Source organism: Salmo salar, chromosome 01 (genome assembly GCF_965601325.2).
Source record: "Salmo salar chromosome 01, fSalSal1, whole genome shotgun sequence".
In the NCBI taxonomy this organism is placed as follows: domain Eukaryota; kingdom Metazoa; phylum Chordata; class Actinopteri; order Salmoniformes; family Salmonidae; genus Salmo; species Salmo salar.
Window position 1 is genome coordinate 69,217,280 of NC_138291.1, and position 18,662 is coordinate 69,235,941.

An 18,662-nucleotide genomic window follows, 5' to 3' on the forward strand; every position below is an offset into this window, starting at 1 on the left:
TTACAGATTGGCTATGTACAGGTGCAGTGATCTGTGAGCTGCTCTGACAGCTGGTGCTTAAAGTTAGTGAGGGAGAGATGAGTCTCGAGCTTCAGTGATTTTTGCAATTCGTTCAAGTCATTGGCAGCAGAGAACTGGAAGGAAAGGTGGCCAAAGTAGGAATTGGCTTTGGGGGTGACCAGTGAAATATACCTGCTGGAGCGTGTGCTACAGGTGGGTGCTGTTATGGTGACCAGTGAGCTGAGATAAGGCGGGGCTTTACCTAGCAAAGACTTATAGATGACCTGGAGCCAGTGTGTTTGGCAACGAATATGAAGCGGGGGCCAGCCAATGAGAGCATACAGGTCGCAGTGGTGGGTAGTATATGTTTTTTTTTGTGACGAAACGGATGGCACTGTGATAGATTGCATCCAATTTGCTGAGTAGAGTGTTGTAGGCTATTTTGTAAATGACATCGCCAAATTCAAGGATCGGTAGGATAGTCAGTTTTACGAGAGTATGTCTGGCAGCATGAGTGAAGGATGCTTGGTTGCGAAATAGGAAGCCGATTCTAGATTTAATTTTGGATTGGAGATGCTTAATGTGAGTCTGGAAGGAGAGTTTACAGTCTAACCAGACACCTAGGTATTTGTAGTTGTCCACATATTCCAATTCAGAACTGTCGAGAGTAGTAATGGTAGATGGGCGGGCAGGTGCGTGCAGCGATCGGTTGAAGAGCATGCATTTAGTTTTACTTGCATTTAAGAGCAGTTGGAGGCCACGGAAGGAGAGTTGTATGGCATTGAAGCTCATCTGGAGGTTTGTTAACACAGCGTCCAAAGAAGGGCCAGAAGTATACAGAAGGGTGTCATCTGGGTAGAGGTGGATCAACATAATAATAATAATAATAATAAAGAAATAAAAAATCTTCCTTCCTTGTTTTCTTCTTTGAAACTGAGCAGCTGTACAGTTCATATTGTTGTTGTTGTTCACACTGAATGTACTAACTATACTATTACGCAATGGATACATATATTTCAATGGATGCATTGACATGGATTGCAGTGTACGCAAAGAAATATTTAAATGAATGCATCTCTCTGTCTCTGTGGTTTAGCTGTCATTTGAAGGAGGCTCAAACTTCACCTCCAAACCAATGGACATGAGCAGTGTGACACTCATTGGACCAGTTTGTAAAACAGGCTTGCAAAACTCTAGGAATTTTCTATTAATTTCCAGGTTTTCCAGAAAACCTGGTTGGAAGATTCTGGATTTCCTGCTTATGTTCTCCTGATTCCTGAGAATCCTCCAACCCAAGATTTCATATCTAGAATTGATTTTTGTTATTGACCATATAATTGATTGTTTTATACTTTCCTTCAGTCTATGGTTGAAATGCTGACTGAGAACTACCATAACACCTGGTCAAAAAGGAAGCAAGAAGTGGATACTAAAAGTACCATTACATCAGAAACAATGATAAATTAAGCGGTGTTATGTACCTTTGGCAACTTGAAGCCAATCAAAAAGGTTACTTGGGGTTTTGAAGCAAAGCGCTGTGCAGAATGATTCATCTACATATTGCATCTCAAATACATGATCATGATTGGCGAATCTCAAATGTGCTGACTATCCTTTCTGAATTTCATACATTTTCATCTATAAAACTGATCTAATTTGTTATTCTAGGGGTAGGGGGTCATTCTACAGTAGTGCCCTATGATACCCTCCCTGCCAAGGAGACAGCCAAACAGAGAGAGATCCCAAGATGTCCTCAAAGTTCTTTCAGCTCAATGGCTACACTGTGTGGAGATGAGGAACTGTCTGTAAAGGACAGGACTATAACAACTGATGCTAAGGAATCCATTGATTATTAGCATCAGTTGCTATAGTCCTGTCCTTTACAGCCAGTTCCTCATCTTCACACAGTGTAGCTGTTGAGCTGAAAGAACTTGAGGACATCTTGGGATCGCTCTCTGTTTGGCTTTTACAGTGACTGTATTACCGCCACACCGGCGGTCATGAGTCATGATGGCAGTCAAATTCCATGTGACCATTTTGTCACGGTAATTAGGCTTCTCCAAGCTCTGATGCTGCTGATGGTGATTAGTAGCCTACCGAACTTGCTAACTGCCTCATACTCAGCACTCTATTGTCCCTCTAATCACTCGGACATCAATGCAAATGTAATCGAAAATCTAATCAAACATTTCTATAGGCAATGCTATTGCGTGATAAAACAGTGTGATGTCCTCTGTTAAAAAGAGGAGGACCCCATCAGCTTTGTATAGGCTAGGCCTAGTGTATATATATTTCTCAACTTTCCTAATATTAAGCACATTGATTTTCTTTAAAGCAGGAGTATAGCCTACCTGGCTGGCATGAAAATGAACCACGGGAAAAGCGTCCTCCATTTGTTATTTAAGTGCAGAGATGACGTATTTTTTTTCTGCGGCCCATGTTTTGAGACAGGTGCATGATATTGGTCCATTCTAAATCAAAACAGATTTCACACATATTGTTTAGTATATGTAAAGACAAGATTAAATCAATAATATTGTGATGGGTGACAATATTAGCCTATCACTTGTGAATTATATATTATCACTTATATATTATCACTCCAGCTTAAGGCAAACAGTGCATGCTTTTTTTTGCAACTTTTTCATATCATAGTCTAGCCTATGTAGCCTAGCCCATAAGCCTATATGTTTTGATAAGGTTTGTATCACAACTAAAGGGGCCAAATAACTTCTTAAAATGAAGCAACTTAATCTGCTTTAAAACGGGTGTAAAGTCTAACTTTCATACATACGCAGCACGTGAGTTTCAAGTTAGGGGAAGATCATTTTCACCATAGAAAATGCACCTTAATAATAAAAGCATTACATGCACAATCACTTTTGTGGTCACCTTTGTGAATGGTGTTTTCCTGCTAATGGAACAGTCACGCTTATAATGTGAAGAAATAGCCTAATAGTTTATCAACATTTTAAGCTAAACTTTGTCATCTATGGAATCATGCTCATTGCTTAAATCAGTTTTTTTTGATGCTAGTGGTTGTATTAATTTGGGATCTATCGCATTCCACAACTGTCCCAGACTATGTTTGGAATATTTATTTCTCACCCAGAATAGAATAGATCAACTTTTGTACTATGGGGTATAGTAGATTGACATAGGCTAGTGCTTTTGCTGTTCATTAGGGCTACTCATCTTGTTGGCTGCCAAAAAGTACATGTGGACAGTTCTTTCAATATCTTCAATATATGCCTCGAAATTGGATAAGGAAGCACACAGTTGGTTCCCCGATGTGTCTGTCTTCCCTTGTAGCCTGTGATTAAGACCCGATCATGTGACGGAGAGCCATGTGAGCTAGAGGTGCTTAGGTACTCAGAGGGGAGAAGGGAATTATAATTATTATATTCAGCCCAACGGCATAATGGCCACTGGCACAAAAGGCATGGATTTTTTGGGGGGGATTATGGCCACACAAAGGGGATGTAGCCGGGAAATTCGAGGCATTATCAAGTGCTTGTGAAATTGTGAATGTGAGACTGATGAAGTGTGTACAACCTGTGCAAAAAAACTAAGCAGAGCTCATGCCGTTTCCATTTTCTTCATATCATGTTTCTTTAGACATGTCAACAATAAATAATGCATTTTTGTGATGGTGTAGGCTATATTACATGTGTCGTGTCTTTGGCTATGCCGGATTAAGTGATATGACATGCTAACCTATAAAATTATTTCTCTGTAATTAATATTACCTGATTAAGCTAATCATGGAAATGTAATTAACTAGAAAGTCGGGGCACCACGGAAGAACGTTTATAGAGCCGTTATCTTCCGAATAAACTCTTAAAATACTTAGTAATATTTTACATCGATAGCAGTCAATATTAACCCTTATCTTATTTTCAGTCTCATAATGAAAGTTGTAAATTCTTGGCTATCTTCACGAACCCTGGCTAACAAGTTGAATCAGCAATACAAAATTGGGTTTAACTATTTATTTACTAAATACCTAAACCAATCACACAGAATTACAAATACACAGAATACAATGTCATACAGAAAACGTCCCGGTGGACGGAACCTGTATGATGGCTGGTTACACAAAGGGGGTTGGGCTTGAATGAAAGAGCGGGAAGACTTAGGAACAAAGAAACAGCAGCTATGCTATCGTAAATACATTTTCTTATGCATTCTAAATTACCGCCCATTTGGAAAAGTAAAATGCAATAAATATTTACTCTGAGCTGCGCTTCGGTAGATTGGTCGTAGACGCTGGCCGGGTTGGCCAACAGATCTTCCTGTCCTCGGAAGAATGTCTCTGGTGGTAAATTGGATACGTGGTGGTATCTTCGTCTGTTTGTTAGACTGGATCCGTCGTCCGTCCTTTCCTAGCCCACGTCTACAGCGGCCGCTGCTAACTCAACGGCTAGGAAGTATCACTTCTGTAGTGAATAAGCTCAAAGTTCATACCATTCGCCACCAAAGCTCACGCCGAGGTTGGCTTAGTTCTGTACTTGACATGTGTGTCCTTCTAACGTAGAGGCTGCAGACCTCACGTACTGGAACATGTGGTTATCTTTTCGTCAAAGGCTTATATAGTGGAGAGGGGGAAGGATGTGTTTCATCGTTTATAACCCCTGTCTCTTCACAGGGGTGGGCCACTGATCAAGCAGGGCACTTTCCTTATGAAAACCCAATTCTCTCATTTGGAAGCTAAAATTACATTTAATCTCCTAACAAACAATTTCAATATCAAACATTTCAATTGCATAACAATTCCATGTGACTCTGATAACTAGAGGGTGTATACTTTCCCAGGTACAGTTTATGTCATCCTGTCATCAGTCATACTGTCTCAGATGACAACCGAACTGACATCCATACTCATTACGTTCCAAAGCATATTTCCAACTGGTTTTATTACCAAAATATGGTTCCTTTCCCCATTTGTTTGATGTTCCCAGACTCTCTATATTTAACAGGACAGCAGTCCTTCAGGACAGCAGGCCAACATCATGACACATGGATTTATTACTTTTAAAATGTAGATGTTCCAAAGGTCTGCATCAGTGGCTTGTTGGCTATGCGTGGAAGAGAGGAGATGCTAAATGTGTTTATGTTAATTAACGGTCAATTACAGTGGACCGGCAATTATTTGCTTGACAATCACGAGCTGAAAAAATGTCATGACCACCACGGCCCTGTCAATGATCATTGGTCTTTAATCATACATAATTGTCGTACATCCTTAACAGTTTCAGGTTTAGTGCCTTGTTTAAGGGTATACAATCAATCTCCATTTCTCTGTGAAATGTCAACAGAGCCCTGTTCTTATACCAAGCGTTTTTATTTTCAAAGCCTTTTACATTTAATTCAGCTCGTGTCATGCTAATTTAGCTTTTTGTGACCCGTGGAAACAAATTTGAAGACGATGACCACAAAGTGTAAAATCCTCACAAGTTTTTCAGAGAAACCTGCACTGCTATGTCAAAAATGCTCGTGCTTATTATCGGATATATTAGGTTACGAAATCCAACTTTTTGGATAGAATGTTAATGTGTTAGAGAAAAACCCCACTGAATGATTCAGAACGTGAATAACCATATTTGTCTTTGTAAAAGGTATTTTATAACATAAGGAAGTGAAATTTCTTCACCAAAGCGCGTTTTCACACACTCTGGGCAGAGTGGGTGGACATCCTAGAATGTGTTGTGTTTTTCCTCAGAGGTCATGCAGGCAAGAGGTCAGATGACAAAAGTAAAGGCTCCCAGCTACAGCAGATTCACTTTTTCAGCAAGGTTTGAAATGTAAAACCCCTTTGTATTCTCCAGTCCAACAACTGAGATGGGCATGTACTGTAGGAGGATAAGAATGAACAGTTTGCACTCTGTTGTCCTACTTGATTTTGCCCTGGCTATTATTAATTTCTTTACGACCACACACTGATGTAGGCTAATCGTTTTGTTGGGAGGTTGCCATGGGCAACCCCAGTAAGTGAAAGCTACTGTGGCACCGGAATTGATTTAGCCATTTTGGAAATCCATGTGGGTGTGTCGATTTCCATCAGACCATTGATTAAGCCTCCCACGCTCCCTCTGACGGGACCACTAATTCAGACGGCAGCCAGTCTCTCTGCACTCTCTACGCACAAAGATAAAAACTGAGACATGGCAACAAATACAGCACAACAACTATCACTGTTCCTTTGGAAATGACTCAAAACAGACACAACGAGGAAAAACAGGATACATTTACCAAAACACAGAGATAAAGTGATATGAATAGCCCATATTGGTGTGCTGACAAAAATACAGTATCTCACAAAAGTGAGTACACCCCTCACATTTTTGTAAATATTTGAGTATATCTTTTCATGTGACAACACTGAAGAAATGACACTTTGCTACAATGTAAAGTAGTGAGTGTACAGCTTGTATAACAGTGTAGATTTGCTGTCCCCTCTAAATAACTCAACACACAGCCATTAATGTCTAAACCGCTGGCAACAAAAGTGAGTACACCCCTAAGTGAAAATGTCCAAAATGGGCCCAATTACCCATTTTCCCTCCCCGGTGTCATGTGACTCGTTAGTGGTACAAGGTGTCAGGTGTGAATGGGGAGCAGGTGTGTTAAATTTGGTGTCATCGCGCTCACACTCCCTCATACTGAAGTTCAACATGGCACCTCATGGCAAAGAACTCTCTGAGGATCTGAAAAAAATAATTGTTGCTCTACATAAAGATGGCCTTGGCTATAAGAAGATTGCCAAGACCCTGAAACTGAGCTGCAGCACGGTGGCCAAGACCATACAGCGGTTTAACAGGACAGGTTCCACTCAGAACAGGCCTCGCCATGGTCGACCAAAGAAGTTGAGTGCATGTGCTCAGCGTCATATCCAGAGGTTGTCTTTGGGAAATAGACGTATGAGTGCTGCCAGCATTGCTGCAGAGGTTGAAGGGGTGGGGGGTCAGCCTGTCAGTGCTCAGACCATACGCCGCACACTGCATCAAATTGGTCTGCATGGCTGTCGTCCCAGAAGGAAGCCTCTTCTAAAGATGATGCACAAGAAAGCCCGCAAACAGTTTGCTGAAGACAAGCAGACTAAGGACATGGATTACTGGAACCATGTCCTGTGGTCTGATGAGACCAAGATAAACTTATTTGGTTCAGATGGTGTCAAGCATGTGTGGCGGCAACCAGGTGAGGAGTACAAAGACAAGTGTGACTTGCCTACAGTCAAGCATGGTGGTGGGAGTGTCACGGTCTGGGGCTGCATGAGTGCTGCCGGCACTGGGGAGCTACAGTTCATTGAGGGAACCATGAATGCCAACATGTACTGTGACATACTGAAGCAGAGCATGATCCTCTCTCTTCGGAGACGGGGCCGCAGGGCAGTATTCCAACATGATAACGACCCCAAACACACCTCCATGACGACCACTGCCTTGTTAAAGAAGCTGAGGGTAAAGGTGATGGACTGGCCAAGCATGTTTCCAGACCTAAACCCTATTGCGCATCTGTGGGGCATCCTCAAACGGAAGGTGGAGGAGTGCAAGGTCTCTAACATCCACCAGCTCCGTGATGTCGTCATGGAGGAGTGGAAGAGGACTCCAGTGGCAACCTGTGAAGCTCTGGTGAACTCCATGCCCAAGAGTGTTAAGGCAGTGCTGGAAAATGTTTGTGGCCACACAAAATATTGACACTTTGGGCTCAATTTGGATATTTTCACTTAGGGGTGTACTCACTTTTGTTGCCAGCGGTTTAGATATTAATGGCTGTGTGTTGTGTTATTTTGAGGGGACAGCAAATTTACACTGTTAAACAAGCTGTACACTCACTACTTTACATTGTAGCAAAGTGTCATTTCTTCAGTGTTGTCACATGAAAAGATATACTCAAATATTTACAAAAATGTGAGGGGTGTACTCACTTTTGTGAGATACTGTAAATAGTGTGTAAGGTCTATTGGGTTAGATTTGCCTATAAGCATTGTGATTCAGTCATTTCTATCATACCCTCTGGTGGAACAGTACCTACAGTAAAGAACCATCGCCTCCACTTTCTGTCCACCGCAGCCAGCTCCCACGGCAATGGGTGTCATGGCTCCAGTAAGGAGAAGGAGATGGGGACCAGGTATTGGTTATTAACATATTACAATAATAACATGTTAGCAGAATTTTTTGTCTTATTAACTGTCTATGTGCCCCTGTGCCCTGGAACTTTACATTCTCATCATATTTCATTTTGTATTCCTCTTTTTCCCTCCATCCCTCTCTCGTCCTCCTCCCATTTTCAGCCTGTTCTGCATACTGGGAGCTCTTGTCAGACATAGGATATCTCTGTTTGGTAAGGATGGTGTTAAGTTAACATTGACTCAAGATTTGTTTAAATCTCGTTACTCTGCTTATATTTTCATTGCTACTGTTTATGTTCATCCGTCTGCATACATAGATACATAGCCTATGTGTCTCCACATGCCTAAGCCCCAGATCCTATCAGCTGTCCGTGAGATTATGATTATGATCCTTATAATTGTGATTTCCCCTGTGTTTCCCCAGCGGTCTTCTCATACTAGTCCAGTCTATGGATGCCAGGTAGATAACACGGTCTCACAGAGCTGTTGTAACTCAGGAACTGATACCTTGATGTTCTGATATCTTTTGGTATCACTGTTGGTCCCAGGGCTCACAAGATTGCTGTCTCAATGGAAATAAATTAAGGATTCAGTATATAAATAACAAATAGTCATGCCAATAGCTAGAGGACTCATGTTTAGTACTCTTTGTTTAAGTGAGAAGACATATTTATTGAAGAATACGACTATGCCCTTTATTCTCCTTTTGTAGGACATGTTTTCAAATCACATTCTTCTACATTACCAATAATATATTGCTAATTTAGACCAGATGTGGAATATGGGCCAATAATATGATATTATGAGAGATAATCAGAATATTAAATTATCCTCTCAAAATAGTGGGATAAAGTATGTGCCATTTTCCTAACCTGTTTTAGATTTGTCATTATGGGGTATTGTGTTTAGATTGATTAGGAACATGTTTAATTTAATACGTTTTAGAATAAGGCTGTAACGTAACAAATGTAGAGAAGTCAATACTTTCCGAAAGCACTGTAAGTCTCACCTTCTCCTTTACAGTGGACAGTGTCCAGGTGTCCTGTTATACAATCCCCAACTTGGCACCAGCAAAAGCTTCTATGTGGAAGGATACTTTTTGTCATTTAGCTTTGTGTAATGTAACATACTGGTGCAGGAGGGAATAGTAGCCGTTTTACAGGATCCTGACCAATTGTGCTGTTTTGGGATGATCTTAACTTTTTTTGTACGTAATATTTCCACAATGTTTCCTATGAAAATAGCTTCTGGACATCAGAACAGCTATCACTAACCTTGATTTGGATGATGACTTCTACTTCAATGAGTCTGAGGCAAACGACATATTGATTATCCTAAACCAGGCCCAAATCCAAGAAACCAGGAGAAGGCCGACGTGCGAGGTACCTGACGAGAGAGTGGATAAATCTCCTCTACCATTTGTTCTATTGGCGAACGTGTTCTATTGGCGAACGAGAATAAACTGGACAAGCTCATGTCGAGACTATCCTATCAACGTGGTCTGAAGAACTGTAATATCCTATGTTTCTCTGAGTCGTGGCTGAACAAGGACGTGGAAAATATAAATCTAGCTGGTTTATCTATACATCGACAGGACAGAACGGCAGCGTCGGGGAAGCTAAGAGGAGGGTGTGTATGTAGCTTTGTTAACCTGTCTGGGCTAGGGGGCAGTATTTTCACGGCCGGATAAAAAACGTACCCGATTTAAACTGGTTACTACTCTTGCCCAGAAACGAGAATATGCATATTATTAGTAGATTTGGATAGAAAACTCTCTGAAGTTTCTAAAACTGTTTGAATGGTGTCTGAGTATAATAGAACTTATATGGCAGGCAAAACCTGAGAAAATTACTAGCAGGAAGTGGCCTGTCTGAGAATTTGTAGTTCTTCTTTTGATTCTCTATCGAAACTACAGTATCTGTGGGGCTACGTAGCACTTTCTAAGGCTTCCATTGGCTCTCTAAAGCCTTCAGAAAGTGGATTGAGGCGTCTTCTGTCTCTGGGCAGAGTATAGTAGCTCAGTTTCTCAGTGGTCTGCCTGGTGACAAAGAGATTGGATATACGCATTCACGCGAGCGCGCAACTTTTTTTCTTTTCCTCTTTGAATGAATACACTATTGTCCGGTTGGAATATTATCGCTATTTTATGAGAAAAAAATGATTTTAAACAGAGTTTGACATGCTTCTCAGTACGGTAATGGAACATTTAGAATTTTTTCGTCTCGAAATTCGCTCGTGCGTTAACCTTTGGATAGTGACCTGAACGTACGAACAAAATGGAGGTATTTGGACATAACTATGGATTATTTGGAACAAAAACAAAATTTATTGTGGAAGTAGCAGTCCTGGGAGTGCATTCTGACGAAGATCAGCAAAGGTAATGCAATATTTCTAATACTAATTCTGAGTTTAGTGTGCCTCGAACTTGGCGGGTGTCAAAATAGCTAGCCGTGATGGCTGTGCTATGTACTCAGAATACAGCAAAATGTGCTTTCGCCGAAAAGGTCTTTTAAAATCTGACATAGCGATTGCATAAAGGAGTTCTGTATCTATAAGTCTTAAAATAATTGTTATGTATTTTGTGAACGTTTATGATGAGTAATTTAGTAAATTCACCGGAAGTTTTTGGTGGGAATACATTTTCTGAACATCATGCGCCAATGTAAAAAGCTGTTTTTGGATATAAATATGAACTTGTATTGTATAACATAATGTCCTAGGAGTGTCATCTGATGAAGATCATCAAAGGTTAGTGCTTCATTTAGCTGTGCTTTGGGTTTTTGTGACATATATGCTTGCTTGGAAAATGGCTGTGTGATTATTTTGGTCTATGTACTCCCCTAACATAATCTAATGTATTGCTTTCGCTGTAAAGCCTTTTTGAAATCGGACAATGTGGTTAGAGTAACGAGAGTCTTATCTTTCAAATGGTGTAAAATAGTTGTATGTTTCAAAAATTGTATTTCGCGCCACGCTGTTCCACTGGCTGTTGACTACAGTGGGACGGTCACGTCCCACCTAGCCCATAGAGGTTAACAAAAGCTGGTATATGATGTCGAATATTAAGGAAGTCTCAAAGGTTCTGCTCAGCAGATTTAGAATACCTTATGATAAGCTGTAGACCATACTATTTACCGAGACAGTTTTCATCTATACTGCTCAAAAAAATAAAGGGAACACTTAACCTGTTGAGGGTAGGGGGCAGTATTTGCACGGCCGGATTAAAAACAATTTCGTCCTACCTTCCCTAGAGAGGTTAAACAACACAATGTAACTCCAAGTCAATCACACTTCTGTGAAATCAAACTGTCCACTTAGGAAGCAACACTGATAGACAATACATTTCACATGCTGTTGTGCAAATGGAATAGACAACAGGTGGAAATTATAGGCAATAAGCAAGACACCCCCAATAAAGGAGTGGTTCAGCAGGTGGTAACCACAGACCACTTCTCAGTTCCTATGCTTCCTGGCTGATGTTTTGGTCACTTTTGAATGCTGGCGGTGCTTTCACTCTAGTGGTAGCATGAGACGGAGTCTACAACCCACACAAGTGGCTCAGGTAGTGCAGCTCATCCAGGATGGCACATCAATGCGAGCTGTGGCAAGAAGGTTTGCTGTGTCTGTCAGCGTAGTGTCCAGAGCATGGAGGCACTACCAGGAGACAGGCCAGTACATCAGGAGACGTGGAGGAGGCCGTAGGAGGGCAACAACCCAGCAGCAGGACCGCTACCTCCGCCTTTGTGCAAGGAGGAGCAGGAGGAGCACTGCCAGAGCCCTGCAAAATGACCTCCGGCAGGCCACAAATGTGCATGTGTCTGCTCAAACGGTCAGAAACAGACTCCATGAGGGTGGTATGAGGGCCCGACGTCCACAGGTGGGGGTTGTGCTTACAGCCCAACACCGTGCAGGACTTTTGGCATTTGCCAGAGAACACCAAGATTGGCAAATTCGCCACTGACGCCCTGTGCTCGTCACAGATGAAAGCAGGTTCACACTGAGCACGTGACAGACGTGACAGAGTCTGGAGACGCCGTGGAGAACATTCTGCTGCCTGCAACATCCTCCAGCATGACCGGTTTGGCGGTGGGTCAGTCATGGTGTGGGGTGGGATTTCTTTGGGGGGCCGCACAGCCCTCCATGTACTCGCCAGAGATAGCCTGACTGCCATTAGGTACCGAGATGAGATCCTCAGACCCCTTGTGAGACCATATGCTGGTGCGGTTGGCCCTGGGTTCCTCCTAATGCAAGACAATGCTAGACCTCATGTGGCTGGAGTGTGTCAGCAGTTCCTGCAAGAGGAAGGCATTGATGCTATGGACTGGCCCGCCCGTTCCCCAGACCTGAATCCAATTGAGCACATCTGGGACATCATGTCTCGCTCCATCCACCAATGCCAAGTTACACCACAGACTGTCCAGGAGTTGGCAGATGATTTAGTCCAGGTCTGGGAGGAGATCCCTCAGGAGACCATCCGCCACCTCATGAGGAGCATGCCCAGGTGTTGTAGGGAGGTCATACAGGCACGTGGAGGCCACACACACACACTTCTGAGCCTCATTTTGACTTGTTTTAAGGACATTACATCAAAGGTGGATCAGCCTGTAGTGTGGTTTTCCACTTTAATTTTGAGTGTGACTCCAAATCCAGACCTCCATGGGTTGATAAATTGGATTTCCATTGATTATTTTTGTGTGATTTTGTTGTCAGCACATTCAACTATGTAAAGAAAAAAGTATGTAATAAGATAATTTCTTTCATTCAGATCTAGGATGTGTTGTTTAAGTGTTCCCTTTATTTTTTGAGCAGTGTATATTCTTCATAGCTGTCTATTTACCAACACAAACTGGTGGTGGCACTGAGACCTCACTCAATGAGCTGTATAGGGCCATAAGAAAACAAGAAAATGCTAACCCAGAGACGGCGCTCCTAGTGGCCGGTAATTTTAATGCAGGAAAACTTTAGATCAACTTTAATCCACACATAGAGACGCATACAAAAGCTCTCCCTCACCCTACATTTGGCAAATCTGACCATAACTCTATCCTCCTGATTACTGCTTACAAGCAAAAACTCAAACAGGAAGTACCAGTGCTCAACACGGAAGTGGTCCAATAAGGTGGATGCTAAACTACAGGACTGTTTTGCTAGCACAGACTGGAATATGTTCCGGGATTTATCCGATGGGAAAGGGGGATACATAGTCAGTTGTAGAACTGAATGCATTCAATTGAAATGTATCTACTGCATTTAACCCAAACGCTCTGAGTTAGAGAGGTCCAGGGGGCTGCCTTAATTGACATCCACATCATCAGCACCCAGGGAAGGGGTGGGTTAACTGCCCTTCTCAGATGTTTAGCTTGTCAGCTCGGGGATTCAATCCAGCAACCTTTTGGTTACCGGCCCAACGCTCCTACCTGCCAGGCTACGTGCCGCCCCAGATGGCACAGAGGAATTTACCACATCAGTCACCGGCTTTATTAATAATTGTATCGACGAAATCATCCCCACAGTGACCACATGTACATATCCCACACAGAAGCCATGGATTACAGGCAACATCCGCACTGAGCTAAAGGCTAGAACTTCTGCTTTCAAGGAGCGGAACACTAATCCGTACACTTAAAAGAAATCCCGCTATGCCCTCTGACGAACCATTAACCTCTCTAGGGTATGTGGGACGAAATCGTCCCACCTACTCAACAGCCAGTGGAATCCCGTGGCGCGTTATTCAAATACCTTAGAAATGCTTTAACTTCAATTTCTCAAACATATGACTATTTTACACCATTTTAAAGACAAGACTCTCATTAATCTAACCACACTGTCCGATTTCAAAAAGGCTTTACAACGAAAGCAAAACATTAGATTATGTCAGCAGAGTACCCAGCCAGAAATAATCAGACACCCATTTTTCAAGCTAGCATATAATGTCACATAAACCCAAACCACAGCTAAATGCAGCACTAACCTTTGATGATCTTCATCAGATGACACTCCTAGGACATTATGTTATACAATACATGCATGTTTTGTTCAAATCAAGTTCATATTTATATCAAAAACCAGCTTTTTACATTAGCATGTGACGTTCAGAACTAGCATATCCACCGCAAACTTCCGGTGAATTTACTAAATTACTCACGATAAACGTTCACAAAAAACATAACAATTATTTTAAGAATTATAGATACAGAACTCCTTTATGCAATCGCTATGTCCGATTTTAAAATAGCTTTTCGGCAAAAGCACATTTTGCAATATTCTGAGTAGATAGCCCGGCCATCATGGCTAGCTATTTTGACACCCACCAAGTTTGGCCCTCACCAAATTCAGATTTACTATAACAAAAATTGGATTACCTTTGCTGTTCTTCATCAGAATGTACTCCCAGGACTTCTACTTCAATAACAAATGTTGGTTTGGTTCAAAATAATCCATAGTTATGTTCAAATATCCTCTGGTTTGTTCGTGCGTTCAAGACACTAAACGAAGGGTGACGAAGGGTGACGCGCCCGAAGCGTTTCGTGACAAAAAAATTCTAAATATTCCATTACCGTACTTCGAAGCATGTCAACCGCTGTTTAAAATCAATTTTTATTCGATTTTTCTCGTAAAAAAGCGATAATATTCCGACCGGGAAACCCTGTTTTCGTTCAAAGACTAAAAAATAAAAACATGGTGTCAGCCCGTGCACGCGCCTCAGTCTCATTGTTCTCTGATCGACCACTATCCAAATGCGCTACTGTTTTTCAGCCAGGCGCTCCAAAGGCATCATTCACCGTTTTGCCGCCTTCTGAGAGCCTATGGGAGCCGTAGGAAGTGTCACGTTACAGCAGAGATCCTCAGTTTTCAATAAAGAGAGTGTAGAAGGCCAAGAACTGGTCAGAGAGGGCACTTCCTGTAAGGAATCTTCTCAGGTTTTTGCTTGCCATATGAGTTCTGTTATACTCACAGACACCATTCAAACAGTTTTAGAAACTTTAGGGTGTTTTCTATCCAAATCAAACACTTATATGCATATTGTAGTTTCTGGGAAGTAGTAATAACCAGATTAAATCGGGTACGTTTTTTATCCGGCCGTGCAAATACTGCCCCCTACCCTAGAGAGGTTAAACAGCCAAAGCATCAATACAGGACAAAGATCAAATCCTACTACACTGGCTCTGATGCTTGTTGGATGTGGCAGGGCTTGCAAACTACTACGGATTACAAAGAGAAACCCAGCCGAGAGCTGTCCAGCGACACAAGCCTAACAGACGAGCTAAATACCTTCTATGCTCGCTTCGAGGCAAGCAACACTAAACTATGCATGAGAGCGCCAACTGTTCCAGATGACTGTGTGATCACGCTTTCCATAGCCGAAATGAGTTGAATCTTTAAATAATTTAATATCCGAACAAGGCCTGACGGATTACCAGGACGTGTACTCAGAGCATGCGCTGACCAGCTAGAAAGTGTTTTCACTGATATTTTAAACCTCTCCCTGGCCCATTCTGTAATACCTACATGTTTCAAACAGACCACCATAGTCCCTGTGCCCAAAAACGCCAAAGTAACCTGTCTAAATTACTATTGCCCCATAGCATTCACATCTGTAGCCATGCGATACTTTGAAAGGCTGGCTATGGCTCACATCAACACCAACAGATCCACAGATGATGCAATCTCTATTGCACTCCATACTGCCCTTTCCCACCTCGACAAAAGTAACACCTACGTGAGAATGCTGTTCATTGACTACAGCTCAGCATTCAACACCATAGTGCCCTCCAAGCTCATCACTAAGAGAAGAACCCTGGGATTAAACACCTCCCTCTGCAAATGGATCCTGGAGTTTCTGATCGACCGTCCCTAGGTGGTGAGGGTAGGCAACAACACATTCGCCCTGCTCACCCTCAACACGGGGGCTCCTCAGGGATGTGTGTTTGGTCCCCTCCTGTACTCCCTATTCACCCAGTACTGCATGGCCGCACACAACTTTAACACCATCATTAAGTTTGCCGATGACACGACAGTGATTGGCCTGATCACTAACGACGATGAGACAGCATACAGGAAGGAAGTCAGAGACCTGGCAGTGTGGTGACAGGACAACCACCGATCTCTCAACATCTGCTAGACAAAGGAGCTGATCTTGGACTATAGGAAACGGATGGCCGAGCACACCCCCGTTCACATCGATGGGGCTGTAGTGGAGTGGTTCGTGAGCTTCAAGTTCCTCGGTGTCCACCTCACTAAGGTCCTATCATGGTCCAAACACACCAACACAGTTGTGAAGAGGGCACAACAATGCCTCTTCCCCCTCAGGAGTCCTCAGATCCTCAAACAGTCATACAACTGCACCATTGAGAGCATCTTGACTGGCTGCATCACCACTTGCTATGGCAACTGCTTGGCACCGGACTGCAAGGCGCTACAGAGGTTAGTGCATATGGCCCAGTACATCACTGGGGCCCGAGCCCCTGCCATTCATGACCTCTATATCAATCAAATGTATTTATAAAGCCCTTTTTACATCGGCAGATGTCACAAAGTGCTATACAGAACCCAGCCTAAAACCCCAAACAGCAAGCAATGCACATGTAGAAGCACGGTGACTAGGAAAAACTCCCAAGAAAGGCAGGAACCCTGAAGGCCATCACAGGCTAGCTATTTTGACATCCACCAAGTTTGGTACTCACCAAACTCAGATTTACTATTAGAAAAATTGGATTACCTTTGCTGTTCTTCGTCAGAATGCACTCCCAGGACTTCTACTTCAACCACAAATGTTGTTTTGGTTCAAAATAATCCATAGTTATGTTCAAATATCCTCTGTTGTGTTTGTGCGTTCAGGTCCCTATCCGAAGGGTGATGCGCGGATGCATGTCATGACAAAAAAATTCAAAATATTCCATTACCGTACTTAGAAGCATGTCAAACGCTGTTTAAAATAAATGTTTATGCTATTTTTCTCGTAAAATAGCGATAATATTCCAACCCGGCGACGTTGTTTTCGTTCAAAGGCTGAAAGAAAAACATGGCCACTTCTCGGGGCCGCGCATCTCCTGTCTCTGAGCCACCAGCCTGACCACTCACAAACAGCGCTCCTGTACATAGCCCAGAGACAGCAGAGATCTCATTCCACTTTCTGGCGCCTTCAGAGAGCCTATGGGAGCCTTAGAAATTGTCACGTTACAGCAGAGATGCTGTATTTTTGACAGAGATGCCACAGAAGCACTAGAAATGGTCAGAGAGGGCACTTCCTGTAAGGAATCTTCTCAGATTTTGGCCTGCCATATGAGTTCTGTTATACTCACAAACACCATTCAAACAGTTTTAGAGACTTGAGTGTTTTCTATCCAAAGCTACTAATTATATGCATATTCTAGTTTCTGGGCAGGAGTAATAACCAGATTAAATCGGGTACGTTTTTTATCCGGCCGTGAAAATACTGCCCCCTATCCATAACAAGTTAATTGAAGTTCGGTTTAAGAACATTGATAACTTAATTCTCGTAACAATTTGGTCCTTCAGCCGGAATCCAAAATCTGTCCCTGTCTTCCTAAGGTAACACGCCGAAAACCGTGCACGGGCGGGTCATTGACTCGTAAATTAAAGACCTGTCCCCTGAAATTGGGGTTCCATAACAGGTCGGTAAATATCTAAGGTTGACAGAGACAGTGACGGAATCCAACCTACATTGCTTTTCCCAGCCTACAAGACGAAGGTCAAATCTTTATTTACGAATTTGGGGGAATGATTTAAGATATCTTGGATTTGATGTTCTAAATACTTGGAATTTATCAAGAATAGGAGCTTAGTTATTCTACACAGATTGACTAAGGTGTTTTTACTTTGTGTATTAACAAAATCGATAAGGGAGCAGGTCCACGAAGACCTGAGGTACATGTGCACTACCATAAATAAAACTAGCTTAATAATTGAGGTCAGTGTTTTTCTTTGAAGTGGCTGAGAGGTTATTAAGGGATATTATATAGGTGCTGTGAGATAGGACGGTGATTTTGTGCAAATAGGATAACTTAAATGGTTAATTAACGAGTGGTAAATTAACCATAGATCCGAATCAAGAGACATACCTAAATAAAGTCCTAAATTGAGGAGAGGCTATAAAATAGGTTTTGTGAGATCGGATGGTAATTCTATGTGAACAAGATAACTCAAATGGTCAATTAACAAGAGTGAATTAACCATAGATCCGATTCAAAAGACAACACTGAAATAAAGTCCAAAAAGGAGGAGAGAAAGAGAGAGGCGAGAGCATTAAATTAAACAAAACAAGGTAAGATAATCATAGATCCAAATTAGTAGTCATAATAGAACAAAACCAGGTTAAAATGGGAAGTAAAGGGTCAAAGAGAAGAGACATAAAATACAGCACACACACACATGGATTGTAACACATAGATTGTGATACATATAGAAGTAATTGAATCAGAGTTTTTTTTAAAAAGCACATAGAATAAGACACATAGCAACACATTGGGAAATTTCCACAGGGGTAAGAGGATAATTGCGTGTGAGATAG